At 40.7% G+C, this 13884-nt stretch overlaps 1 protein-coding gene and 1 long non-coding RNA gene across 12 annotated transcripts in view; one reads left to right on the top strand and one right to left on the bottom strand.

Moving 5' to 3' along the window:
- Window positions 1-7427, bottom strand: part of USP54 (ubiquitin specific peptidase 54) — a 96964-nt gene extending 89537 nt beyond the window's left edge. For 9 of the 10 annotated variants that reach the window (XM_004942085.5, XM_015288336.4, XM_015288337.4 and 6 more), the window contains exon 1: window positions 7367-7427. The gene's annotated coding sequence lies outside the window, so the exon portion shown is untranslated. Of the gene's footprint in view, window positions 1-7118 lie in introns of all 10 variants that reach the window. The other variant, XM_046943009.1, reaches the window with a different exon arrangement.
- A 120-nt stretch (window positions 7428-7547) lies between these two features.
- Window positions 7548-13884, top strand: part of LOC112532650 — a 60030-nt gene continuing 53693 nt past the window's right edge. The window contains exons 1-3 of one of the 2 annotated variants that reach the window (XR_005860788.2): window positions 7548-7801; window positions 8557-8612; window positions 13103-13883. This is a non-coding gene — a long non-coding RNA (uncharacterized LOC112532650). Of the gene's footprint in view, window positions 7802-8556; window positions 8613-13102; window position 13884 lie in introns of those variants that run through there. The other variant, XR_003075751.3, reaches the window with a different exon arrangement.

Below are 13884 nucleotides of genomic sequence, written 5' to 3'. Positions count from 1 at the left end.
AGTGTGACTGTCAGGTCACATCAAGTTACTCAGGGTTCCACCCAACTGAGTCTCGAAATCCTCCAAGGATGGAGGCTGTACAACCTCTCATTGAAGTGCAAGACTGTGCTCAAAGAAAAAAGTTTCTTACAACCAACTGGACCCTCTTGTATTCTGATGTATGCCCACAAATTCATAGAATATTTCACATGCCTCATGACATAAATTCCTGCTGCTTACTTATGAGTGATTTTCACAAACCAAGTGAGGATTTTTCTATGACTTGACACATGACTGCATTAATATTCTATTTAGAGCAGAGACCTATTGGAACTCCCATAGCAGCTCAACTGGCAGAGATCACACAGTAGTGAGAATTTCTTATTTAGAACACCAGGATATGCCTTTGAAAATGAACCTGTATTTCCACTGTTACATTGAAGTAAACACAGAAATTCACTATACTGAAGCAAATATTTGAACACTGGTTACTGCCATTCACAACTATAAGCTATTAAAATGTAATTAATTCACATCTTCTCATAACAATACGGGCCCTGGCATTTAGCATTCAGGTTATTATTCAAATTAATTCCAGATAAGCAGGAATAAGATGAGGAAGGAAAACCCATGAACAACTGTAACAATGTTGTGCTTTCTCATGGATACCATTGAAATAAAGTGGAGAAGTAGAGATGGGAGGAAAAGCACAACTGCTAGCATAACAGTTTCCCAAATGGCCAGGGACAGCTAAGTTTGAAGTAAAACCATTTAGATACTTTATGTTTTCTGCTATGAAAACACAAATAACAAATATTGAAGGGTGTTTGAAAATGTTCTGAGCGAGTAGAAATCTTACTTGAGACTTTGTGGTCTGTTCAAACAACTGATACACTTTTTGATTTACTACACAGACATGAGATAACATATTTCAAAGGTTAAAATGCATTGATGAAGACTTATCAATCCTAACTCCTCTACAAACAGTACATACATTCCCTTATCAGAGGAAAAAAGAGTTGCACAGATGTGTAAGTGATGCTTTTATCTGATACTGAAGCTCGGCTATATTTGTTGAAGCAGAATGAGGCAATTCAGTTGGGCACGACACCGCAAGAGCCAGCTGTTTTCCACCTTTTCACTCCCAAACTCACGTGGACCTTTGCAGAGTAATCCTGGAAAAGATCCTGCCAATTCTGCTGCTTCTGCCTACAGACATTCCCACTGCACAGTCAAGTAAAACAACTTCAACTTAAAAACCTCACTCTCTATCCTTAGCATAGAAAAGCTCACTGCTCTGGTTGAGATGCCGGCACTCCACCGCCTTTTTGTCTGTGAATGCTGACAGTTCCTACCCCAGCAAGGACATAAAGCAGTGAAATTGCCCAGGTAACACCAAGCAAACAGGCAGAGAGCTGATTACAAGCAAAAAATGAACAAAGAGAAACAGGTGGCAAGTCATTTATGTGATAATTGTATCACTGAATGTAACTGATAATTGTTAACAGCAAAGGGACTGACTGGGAAAGTTACATTCCCTACCTGCCTCGTCTTTCCTGAAATTACACTTATAAGAGACGCATCTAAAACTGCATTTTAAAGATCTTCCTGCAAAACAAGAGCAAGTTGCCTGGCCTACAGAATTCAAACAGCTTATGAGGACCTTCTGAGCAGCACTTCCAGCAAAAACTGCTACTCATCCTGCAGCACTGCCAGGCTCACACTGCAACATTCTTTCCTGTCTCTCTCTGAAAAAAAAAGTAGTCATTACATTTCAAGTCTATAAAGCACCCATAATAAAAAAGATTCTGAAGTTTCTGTCGGCATCTCCTTTTTCTTTACATATATTTCAAATGTACACAAACTCTCCATATGTCATCTGTAATAAGTACTGCATAATGCTTTACAATAACCATGACAGAGAACACACAGCACAGAGAACACTGTAATTTACCAATGACAAGTTTTGTGAAAATTTGCTGTGTATTTATTAGCATGTCTCAGGTAGAGCATGATGAAAAACTTTCAGAGAACAGGAAGAACACACAATCAACTACTTTTTTCTTTCCCTTCCATGGCCTATTTTCTTGAATAATTGGCAGAATTAGTGAGGACATTAACCTGCTTCCACATCATAGTAATGGCCGTGTAGCACTGTGCATTAGCTGCTGTGTATGGATCCATTCCACTGAGAAAAGCAGCAGAAGGATTAGAAAGAATGCTGCTATGCTATGCTTTGTGACACTGCTCTCATTAACCGCTTCCCAGAATACCTTCATTTTAACATTCACGGAAACACTTACAGAACAATCCTCCTCTTCAAACTGTCTCCCACATCTGAATCACTCATTCATATTTTTAGCCCATTCATTACTTTCAAACATCAAAATATAATAAATCACATCTAAGCATAACATCTAAGAATTACATGCACCGAGCATTATCTGCAACAAATACCCACTTACATTTTACAGCTGTTATAATTAATAAGATAGCTGGTATTTGCCTAAGAGAGTAAAATGCCAAACCAAGTTTCATACAGATGAAAAAAAAAAAAAGGAAGTTTCCTTTTACCCAAAGGCTCCTTATCTGCAAATTGCTCCACATACACAGCATGCAATTCTACACAAACATGGGTAAGCCAGACTGTACCAAAAAAACAACTTACTGTCTTGCCTAGAATTGGTGATCAGTTGTTATTTATTACAGAGCATTCTACCTGCTTCTGCCATTGGCATGATTAACCTTTGGCACAGCTACTACTTACTGCTTATTTGCAATGTATATACTCATACAAAAGCTGCTTTTGTGCCAAGAATGTTTATACCATTTTATCAGCTTAATTACAGTTCAAAAATAGATGTCTACAGTAAACACAGATTCACTGTCTCTACTGAAACAGGAGAGGAAAGCAACTCAGTTTGATACAAACAAACAACAAAACAGCAACAACAACAACAACCAGCTTGTTAGAGATGACAAGGAAAAGTAATTCCAAAAGAAGAAATGCAATTCTAGCCTTCAAATTTGAAGGACTGCAAGCTTGATCAAATCTACACACCAAAAGAATTCCAGCAGAACATAACAAGCCAGGGCATATTGCAAAATAATTAAGCAAAAGATTACCATAGATCACGTCCTTTTACATGCAACCACAGTTCAGTGAACTCTTACCCATAACACAAAATGGTATCATATCACGCTTGGAGACACATTTAAGGGAGGGAAACAACCACAGCTAAGGTCTAAATCTTAATAATCTGATTTGCTGTGAAGAACAAATGAAGTCGATGTACAATAATGATAATGTACTCTGAGAAGTCCTCCATAGATAAATTCAGACCTGGATACAACACACAGAAGGGTTGGTGGGCTGACTCAGCTCCTAATGATATTTCATTTAAGTTCACTTTCTTCGCATCAGCCCAAGTTATTAATAACACCCAGTATGCTACTTAGCTCTGCGGATTCATTTTCCTGTTAATGGTAGCAATAGGTTCCTTGTTAATGGTTTTAAGATAATGCTGGATGTTGCCATATGGATGGGTTTGTATGAGGGTTTCTCATGAAAAGCCAGGGAGTGTAAGAAATTGTTGCTATATTTAACTGCCGTGTCCTCACATGCACAGCAGACAAATGGAATGGACAGTGTTCCAGCATTTACAAGTGCAAATGATGCTCAATATTTACTGCACGTTCTGTTTAAGAGGACTACAGGGACTTTAAACAAGACAACATATGGATAGATCAGAGGATGGGTAATGGAATACTGAGCTTTTCACCCCTAGGTCACTAGTTCAAATCTAAACTGGTCGGTAATGAAGGAAGCTATTACCATCTGACAGTCTTGGCCTCCGCAAATTGTTCTGTCAGGTTCTGCCCATTTCATATCAAGCTCAAAATTCACCATTACAGTTTGCATTCCTGCAGACAATTTCACTCCAGCAAAGTAACTCAGCCTGATAAGCAACTTCTTTTTCCTTGGATCCCATCCCCAGTGCAGAAAGCACCAAAGGAACAGTGAAAATGACAGCACCTGTATCACAGCACTTAGTTCTTCGGATAAATACGGTTGCTGCCTCTCAAATACCCAATTATAATTACCTCTTTGACAACTAGAAGGCATTCAGGGCTTTCCCTTAATTAAAGAAGGCAAATATGAAGATACACTAATATGGAGGTTTTGAAACTAAAATTTTGCAGCACTGAAAGAAAATTTATGCAGTATCACATTCAAAGATGTACCTCTTAAGTCTGAAGATTTTGAAGAAAGCAGGCAGAGAATGTTCTCTAATAGAAACACTGAAGTTAACATCCACTTTGTTACAATGTCTTTGTAGCCAAAATGTTTAAATGTTTGTAGCTGCAACACTTCAGACTTCATTTCCTGCACATAGGTTTAATGCAGAAATCAATGTATTTACAACCTACTGTGAATTATACTACAGAAGTTATGTTTCTAATTTATGTTAAACTTACAGATTAGTCCATAACAGCACATAACTTTCCACATGCTTTAATAGTTTGAACAAAAAAGGCTCTAAGCCTTAAAAGCACCTCTAGCTTCCTCCATAGCCTCTTACTGGTTAGACAACAGTCAGGGCAAGTGCTCTGCAGGTTTACCAGGTACTTCTTTTTTTGCTACTACTCTACTGCTAATACACTGAAGTTCTACCCACCTTCTCCAACCATTCCAGAAATGGAACATTTAATTTCAGGAAAGCCTCAACAGGTCAACTTCCCATCACACCTGAGTTAAGCAAACTGAGTGATATATAGAACATCCCACATTGGGAGGGACCACAAGGATCACTGATCCAGCTATAGAATCAAAACTGCACAACTGAGCAATATCCTATTTCAGCAAAGTATTTTTCCCATGTCCCACAGACAAAACCTGGTGAGATTCATCTAAATCACTTAATTTGCTCAGGTCACAGAACAGGAAACACCATGCATCAAGTGACATAGCTCAGAGAAGGGAAAGGAATAAACCACATGTACAGTTTGCTTGTCAGAAGAAACAGTAAGAGACCTATCTATTGCCTTACACGACCTGGGAAGTATCAAGACTGCAGCCAGACCTTCCTCCTCATAGCCTCAGAAGGCACAGGCCTGAGGAAAGGGGGTTGCCTAAAGATGAAGACAAAATCTTAAAGACTAAAGACTGCCTATTGCTTGACTTGCAATTAGCAGGAAAAGAGAGGGATTTGTGCAAGATGATTAAAATTCCTCAAAAGTCACCAGCAAGATTTCTTGCTGCTCCTCTTACCATCAAGCATTCACATCTGTGCAAAGAAATGGCCTTCAATGTTGGAAATGCACACTAACTTTGGAATGGTGACTGCAGCAGCTGTTGATAGAAAAATAAATTAAAACGCAAAGATTGGATGAAGACATGAAGTAGAATATTTCATTGAACAAGTTAAATTGCTTGAATGAATGTAAGTAGAACGTGTTATGAAAGTAAAGGACATGTAAAGAAGTTAAATGAGAAAAATGAAAGGTTACTTAGTTCTACAAACACCAATAAGCACATCTCTCACACAGCATACTTCTATTGGATCTGAACACTTAGTCAAGCACAAGGCAATAAAAACCTCACAGCTTTTTCTTTTTTTTCCCCTTTCAGCCTCATGCCTCAGTTTACATTTTGTATCACCTGTTGCATTTTGCATAGTTGCACTGTAAGTCATTTGGGACAGCACAAACTGTTCTTTGCATCAGTATGCTTACATAGCTCTCAAAAACAATGGAGCCTCAATAGCGATCACAGTGGATAGAACCTCCTATAATAACCATGTAGTACTTAAGAGCTCTGCCGCTATTATTCATCTTTAGGCAGCACTGTTTCTTATGAAGCTCTAAAAACTGAGAAATACAAATACTTTCTCTTCTATGTACTCTCAATGAAAAAAATCACAGAAGATTTAATGCCTAATAGCATCATCAGGACTGGGCAAAGAAGGATTTAACCTCCCGTTATCCTTTTTAATGAACTCGTGATGACAGTCCCAAATAGACTATTAACCCAGAACAGAGAGAAAAACTGACATAATTTTACCTCTACCGACTGAAAGAGATGAACTGAAATGCTGTTACAGCCATCAGGAGCACAGTTTCCAGCTTCTCCAAGATACCTGCATGTTTATCTATACTGGACAAATCAAGTGCACTCTTTTCCCATCCCCAGTGCAAGAAGACGGGGGGGAAAGGCTTCCTCACAGGCATTGCTGACCTGAGAGAAAAAAGGGCTCTTCTCTAACTCAGTATGAATGACATGCAGCATGCTTGATTAGACACAGCTTTGATTAGGTACTGGAATAGAATTTAAGGAGTATGTGCATGTGCCTATCTAAATTGCTATTGCTTTCCAAAGCTGCTATTGAACTCCACGTATTCTGCAGAACAAAACTTTTAGTCTTGGATTTGTTTTCAAGACTGAAGAGCAACACAAACCCATAGAGAGGTTTGTTTTCAGTGCATACCTCTTTCTTTCAAACTTCACAAGAGATTCTGTGATTGTTTGTCCCGAATTTCATGTGTGTATTTTCTTCATGATCTTAACACTGAGAATTCGTTCTGAAATCTGAAAAGCTCCTTGGATTCCTTTCACAATCGGGCACTAAAGCACCGGGGGCAGTGGCTGAGGCCAGAAAGCCATTGTCTGCAACTTTCTGAAAGCAGAAGGTGAGCGCTGTGTGGTTTATATTTAGGGCCGTAATCCTTGAAATCCCCACACATAATCCTCCTCCTCAACAAAAGGCTTCAAATGGAATCAAATCCAGGAGAAGCAAACAACTCCTGGCTTTAAAAGTAAAAACAAACGCATGCTTTTGCTTTCCTTTAGCCTTATTAGAGCAAATACAACAGTGGGGCTGAGCAGCTTCTTCTCACCAACAACTTCTGAGTAAGTTTAAGTTGGACCGGCAACGACCGAGTTCTCACCCGCTATATGGCAGCACCAGGGCAGCTCGTTCAGAAGCTCTCTGCCATGGAAGCCCTCCCGGCCCGCCCCGTGCCCCCGCCGGCCGCTTCCCGCCGCCCAGGCCGCGCGGCCACCCGCGGGGCTGCACTGCTGCACAGAGCCGGGACACCCCCTGGTACTGCTCCGCGAACGTGTATGACCAACCCCTCACCGGCGTTTTTTTTATCTCTAAGGGAGCGGACCGCAACTATTTCCGAGCGGGGAAGCCGCGGGAAACGGCTGCCCGACTCCTCTGCCAGCCCTCCTCGGCCTCCTGCCCCCGCGCAGCTCCCGGCGGGACGGGGCAGCGCTCCCTCCCGCAGCCATAACCGCGCACAACCACGGCGGGGACGTGCCGAGGCGAGAGGGGCGGGGAGCGGGCCCCGAGCCCGGCCTCGCCCCGGGGCGGTGAATCCCTACCTGCCGGCGTCCCGCCGCGACACGCAACACATCCTCCCCTCAGCTGCTCTTATCTCCCGCTGCTATAGCTACGGGGAGCCGCGCCGGCAGCCTCTCGCGAGAAGCGCCATCTTCCCGCGAGAGCCCCGGGCCGCGCCGGCGGCGGGGCGCCTCCTCTCGCGAGAGTGTAGAGAGACCCCTTGTGCCTGTCAAGTGCCCTTGCCCCCACCCGGGCAGTTTCTCTCAGCCCCCGTTTCTGAGGGCAGGGCGGCCTAACCTAACATCATCTCAGAAAAAAGCAGGAGATCCTCAGCTTATGAGCCAACTCGCTCATTGATAAGGAGCCCTACAGCTGTGCCCGCAAGGATCAGAAGGCAGGCAGTGATTCCATGTGCCTGTGGGGTGGCTGAACGCCGGGAAGCCGTGTCAGTGCTGAGGTGGCTGCGCTGTGGGCAGGTGCGGACCTGGCCTGGTTGTTACTCAAAGCACTTTATTGTAGGATCAGCGCCCTAAGCCGGTGCAGTGGAGCTTGCTGGATGGAGCTGCCTGGATATAAATGTCTTCTTTTTGCCAGAAGCAAATTAAGTGTGCTTGCAGAGCGTGTGTAATTCCTAACGATTGCAAAGTATGGTATGAGCATTGTGGGATATGACTATAGCTAAAGGGAACAGGCCAACATGGCCACATCTGCCAGAAGTTTGCGTGTAATTCATGTCAGAGCTGGGCTTACTCAGGTTAGAGCCATAGCATCACGTGTTCAGCACCACCTATTTGGGTAATGCGGGCATAAATTAGATCTGTAAGAATTTGAGACACTTCTTGAATAAGTTTGTGTTTTGATTTTCTGAATGTGTAATACTAGTATTTGGTTCACATTCCTTGGATTGCATTAGCTGCACTTTGTACTATGTAGTTTTCTTGCTACCAGTGCAGTGTGCTAGTAAAATACTGACTCTCAGGTAGCAGTAGTTTTGGTGGTGCCCAGGAAACAAATTTCAAGCTCACTGGAGCAAACAGCTGCTTTCCTATTAGTTTGGGATTGTGCATGTAAAGATAGGCTGAAGATGACTGGGGGGAATGCCCTTACCTTGTACAGCTGATACCTCCCTGTTAGTATTAAATAACCTCAATAAACAGTATAATTCATTTATCTGACAATAACATGAAGATGTGAGGGCTAACACTCTTTCCTTTGTGCCCTTGTATTTCAGTGTTCCCAAGGTCTCAGAGATACTGTAACAATCCCTGGAGGCATACCACCAGTTCTGTAAGTTGTGGAAGAAGTTCTTTTTAACCAGCTGTTGACCTCTGTTTAACATATAATAAATGAGTTGATGCCAGTGTTCTTTATCCAAAAGATGTATGTCTATATGCCAGGATTACCAACTTCTGATAATTCAGGCTTATCTTCAATAGTATACCAGATGTGTAAGACATGCCCAGAACACTTGGACTACCTTTTGTTCTGCCCAGGGTTAACACAGCATACTAGAACAGTGTACATAGGTGTCTGCTCAACTGCTGTTTCTTCTGTGAACAACAGAATGTGCTGCAGCTGCTGCCGTGACATTTCTATCACTACTAAAATAATACAAAAATTATTTGTGCATTTAGAAGGGTACTTATTTACTCTTTGTGACTTTGTACTCCATTTCAGTCTTTTGCTTCAGGAATCAAGCTAACTGTATTGGGAGAGAGAGCAAATAAAGAGGGCCTCAACCCTCTCCTGGGGACCAGAGATAATTAAGAGAAACATTTAGAGAGAGTAGGTATAATGAAGCCCTGAATCCATGCTAGCTTCAAGCCCATTATAATATGACTGTTTTTATAATAGAATATGGAAGTAATTATTCATCTGATTCATTCATCCAAGCACTGTGGAGTTAGACTAAAGCACTCTTCAGTGTAATTGAATTTGTACAGCATCTGTGAGCAAGGAGTTCCTGTGCGATATGGCCCGTAGATTGTCCTTAGGCTGGTCAGCAGAAAGTTCTTTTTTTTTTCTTTGTTCCTTATCCTTCCAGGGACCACTTTGTTTTTCCTGTGGTGAGTAATGTATAATCAGATTGGTGCTTAAGGCAGGAACTTCCCCTGGTAAGAAAGGGAGGCCTACAGAGTCCTTATTTACCCTTTCTATGGTGGGATGTTTTGCAGAAAATGCTCTTCTGTACAAACAAACAGTTGCTTACTAGATAGACTTTTTCAGTGCTCTTAGTGCCCTCCTTGTACTGTTTCTTCTCTCCAGCTCCAAATGCAGGGACTAGGAGTGAAACAGCAGTGCTGCCCATGGCTCATGTCTGAGCCAGGGAAGAGTCAGACATTTGTCAATCTTTCATAATATTGTCATATTATAACAGTAAGCCCTGTTAGAAGAGGAAAGAAGAAAAAGTATTTTGGTTTGGCACTAAGAGAAGAACTTATAACCATTAATTAATTTCTCCTTATTTCGTGCACTTATTTTGTTCACTGTAGACTTTTGGAAATGTTCATTATAACTGTGGCTGCAACTATACCTCTAATGCTTTCCTGCTTTTAAAGAGCAGTGGTCATTATCTGCCTTTTGTGTGTGTGTGTGTGTGTGTGTGTGTGTGCCAGTTCTATCTGAAAGGTGATCCCATGGAATTTTCTTTAAATGAAAAGCAGACTTCTGAAACTAAAAATCTTTGCACAATTTTGGTGTTATTAATCAAACAGTGAAAGCAAAAAGAAAAAGAGCTTGCAGGTTTTCTTTTAAAAAGTTGGAAAATGTACACTGAGAGTTTCGATGTGAAATGTGATGGCTGCTCCAAAAGTAATGCCTCCTATTTTATTACGTTGGCCCACAACATCAGAGGCAGATGCTGGTGAAATGGCAGTAGAGGCTGAACCTTCCCAGCAACATTCTGCTACATTTTGTTGCTGTGCGACAGATGGCAGCAGAGGGGCAGTCTGACAAAGTTGTGTCTGATATGGAAGCATGCATGAAGCGAAGGTGTGTCATGAAATTCCTCCATGCAGCAAAAATGGCACCCCTTGACGCAAGTGACACTTGTTGAATGTTTATGGAGACCAAACAGTGGATGTGAGCACAGTGAGGCAGTGGGTGGTGCGTTTCAGCAGTGGGGGCAGCAACATGAAAGACGAGCCGTTTTCCAGATAGCTATGCAGGCTCATAAAATGCATAGCTAATGGTGGTGACTATGCTGAAATGTCATGTTTTGTAGCTGAGAATTTGCTTTATCATATAGTGTTATTGTCCTTTTTGTATCTGTTGTAGTTTCCACAGAAATAAATTGAAGGCATCTCTTTCAGAATGACCTTTGTAAGGGATGTTTCTAGAACATTTAATTGAAAATTTAAATTACAGCTTATATGTGAGATTTTTTTTTAAGCTGACAGTGGTTCAGGCTACCTCTAGGAGTGTTCCTTCAGAGTATTTTGTGTAGTCCTCTCCCCTTTGCTGCATGTGTTAACACAGTATGTGTCAAAGCAAGAACTTACACTCATTAGAGTATCATTCAAGCTATACTGCAAACAGAAGATGATCACTGGGGAGATTATAACACTTCCTGTGTGATTAATACATAGAGAGCAAGAAGTGTAGCACACAGGCACAGCTAATTAATTACACTAGCTCAAGATACCTTTACTAGTAGATATATGATGTCATGAATATAATTAAATGTCTTGAATCTCACATACTCAGCAGCTCACAAAAGTTGTAAGGTTCCACAAAATCCCAGTTCTGCATGCATCTGCAAATATTGCTTATCTGTAGTCCTGATCAGGCACATCTCCAAGACATGTTGAGCAACTTATTTTAATTAGTCAGTAAGCTGCAATTTGAGGACTTTGGCACAGATTAAATTGCATAGAAACATATTAATGTGCTCTGAGCTAGCAGTCTGGCTTGCAAACTCGTCTAATACGTATCCAAGAGGAGTTAGCATACAAGCTGCTGTTGATGGGCAGCTGTGAACCCTGTAAGTTGCCAGAGAAGTGCTCATACCAGCTTGCTGTGCCAAGGTGCAGTCCTTTGGATGTGGGATGTTTGCCAGATGATCACACCTGTGACAATCAGTCTTCTGTGGAAAAGAACATAAACTTTTGTCAGGACAAGCTAAGTAGGAGAAAAAAGTCTTTAGTGCAGTAAATGGTCAAGCTGTGCACCAGGAGACAGCACTCCATGTGTGGAGACCAGGGCTATGTACAAACATTTTCTTCATAACAGAACAATTGGTTTTAAGCTTTGTCTGCCTGATGCCAGCCCTACTGTAGAAGAGATGTAAATATATATAAAATGTATGCATATGTTTTATATACATGCAAAATGAATATGTAACATTTTGTATGTACTTAATTGTAAAATGAATACATTTTACGTGTTCACAGTATGAATAAAGAAAAAAGTCAATCAAGATGAAGCCATATTTTACTAATAGCTAGAAACTGTCCTAACCTTTATTGCTAATCCATTCCTCTAAATGCTCTGTCAGTAACAACATAAAATGTAATTCCCAGGCGTTAGTTGTATGAATTATATTCTCATCACCACTAATGATGAGCTGCTCATATGAGGCAGTCTATGATGATGCAAAGCCTTTGATTAGGGAATATGTTGCAGTCAAAGAGATTTTCTGCTCAACACAGAAAAGCATACCAACTGTGCCACTAACACTCTTACAGTTTACAGGTATAACTTCAGACAGGATTTTAAAGCACATGAATGCGTATTTATGGATAGTAATATTGAGATTTGTTACACTCCTTTCCATTGTATTGAAAGTAGAGAGTACTTTTCTACATGTTTTCAGTATGGCTTGGATGATTCTTCATCATACAAATCTCACTATGTGAAGGAAGCATTTCAGAGCTTGGAAACGAGAGGATAATACTGAAAATACCTAAAAATGTTAGAACATTTTGTTCTAAATTGAGTTTATTTTACACAAAATCATAACCAATCTTTCTTTTCATGGGTCAGCCCCTCTCTGTTAAATGCTTTTTTGGCTGCTGTTCCGTGGAATATAAGTTTAATGTGTAATACATCTTCTCCAAGGGGACTGTATCCTGCCTTTACAAGAGGATGGGCACAATATTTTGTTAGGTCCTTTTTATCTGTGACTGCTATGATCCTGCTTAAAAGCAGATGACTGAGTTTCCATTCTTCAGCTTCTGGTTTGTGGGGGGAATCCGTTGTAATTAAATCTTAGAGAATCCTCTTATTCCCAGTATAAATAAGCATCTGACAGAGGCGATTCCCCTGAGTCTACATCATAGCCCAAGGAAAACAAAGAGCAGAAGCAGCTACTAACATTCTCTTAAATATGTGTACATTTTGGACAAACTTCTGCCCTGATTACATTTGCTGCAAGCCTCATTGAAATTAACAGAGTTGTGCCAATGATTTTTGAGACAGAATTTGGATTACTGATTCTTCTCACTTTTAACATTAAATTGGATAATGATTGAAGTAGCATATAAATTACACTACGTAACCAGCAAGACAGTAGTTGTCTGAATTGTTGTACAAAATGTAATGTTAGATTTCCCATTTTGTACTAGAAGCAAAAGCACATAAATGCCACTTAATAGGATTTGAGGTTGAAAGTGTACTGGCAAAAGAAGAGCTCTATGCCTCATTAAGCAGATTTACCAAAACTGAAGGATCCTCTTAGCTTACAAGCATGAACATTAGTAATAATAGCAATATTAGTGATAATTTGTAATTATACAATACTAATTCCAAGCATGTTGCAACTTCTTATCCCCATCTAGGGTTTGGAATGATGAGCCACACAGACAAAAGTTCTTGTCCAACAGTATATTATGTACCACAGGGAGTTTCAGGAGTGTACCTCATCCTTTGACCTACTGGTGGATGTTGTCCCCTTGTATGAAGGGACTTTGAAAACACACCACAAGAGAGCACTGTGCTATTTCTGCAGTTCTTACCTTTCCCTGCATTTTTAGTCTTTCTCTTTTAGTCCTTTCAACTCAAACTTCAAGTACTGTGTAAGATGAGGTCAAAAAAAGACCTTTTTCATTTTTGGTGTAATCTTCTCCAGAGGAAATAAATATGACCTTATTGTTTTTAAAGTTATTCATTAAAATGAGTTCGAAATACATCTTAATTATTAAATAAGACATAGAAGAAATTTCAGCAGAATGTTTAGGAAACCGCTCATTCATCACTTCTGCAGCTTGATGTTGTTAGCATAATCTTTAAGAAATCTCCAGGTAGCCCTGGCTGTAGCCATTTAGAGGAGAGGAACAAAGCCAACCTTGTAGCTATGCCAACAATAAAAGACATACACTATTGTATGGATTTCTCATTGAGAAGGAAAAAATCCTAAATGAGAAATAAGTCAGTGGAAACTGTACCTGCAAATAAGTTTTCTAGCCCTGCTTGTAAGAGGAAACGTTGATCCAAAGAATTCAGCAGGACAGGGAGCTGCAAATCAGTCTCTGTGCAGGCTAAGCCAGGATACAGTGTTGGAAGTGCTCTGTGTTTCGTGTGTCAAAGTGCAAATATCAATGAAACAAAGCATTCAGTGAAC

This window comes from Gallus gallus, chromosome 6 (assembly GCF_016699485.2).
Source record: "Gallus gallus isolate bGalGal1 chromosome 6, bGalGal1.mat.broiler.GRCg7b, whole genome shotgun sequence".
Taxonomy (NCBI): Eukaryota; Metazoa; Chordata; class Aves; order Galliformes; family Phasianidae; genus Gallus; species Gallus gallus.
This window is presented reverse-complemented; position numbering and strand designations above follow the sequence as displayed.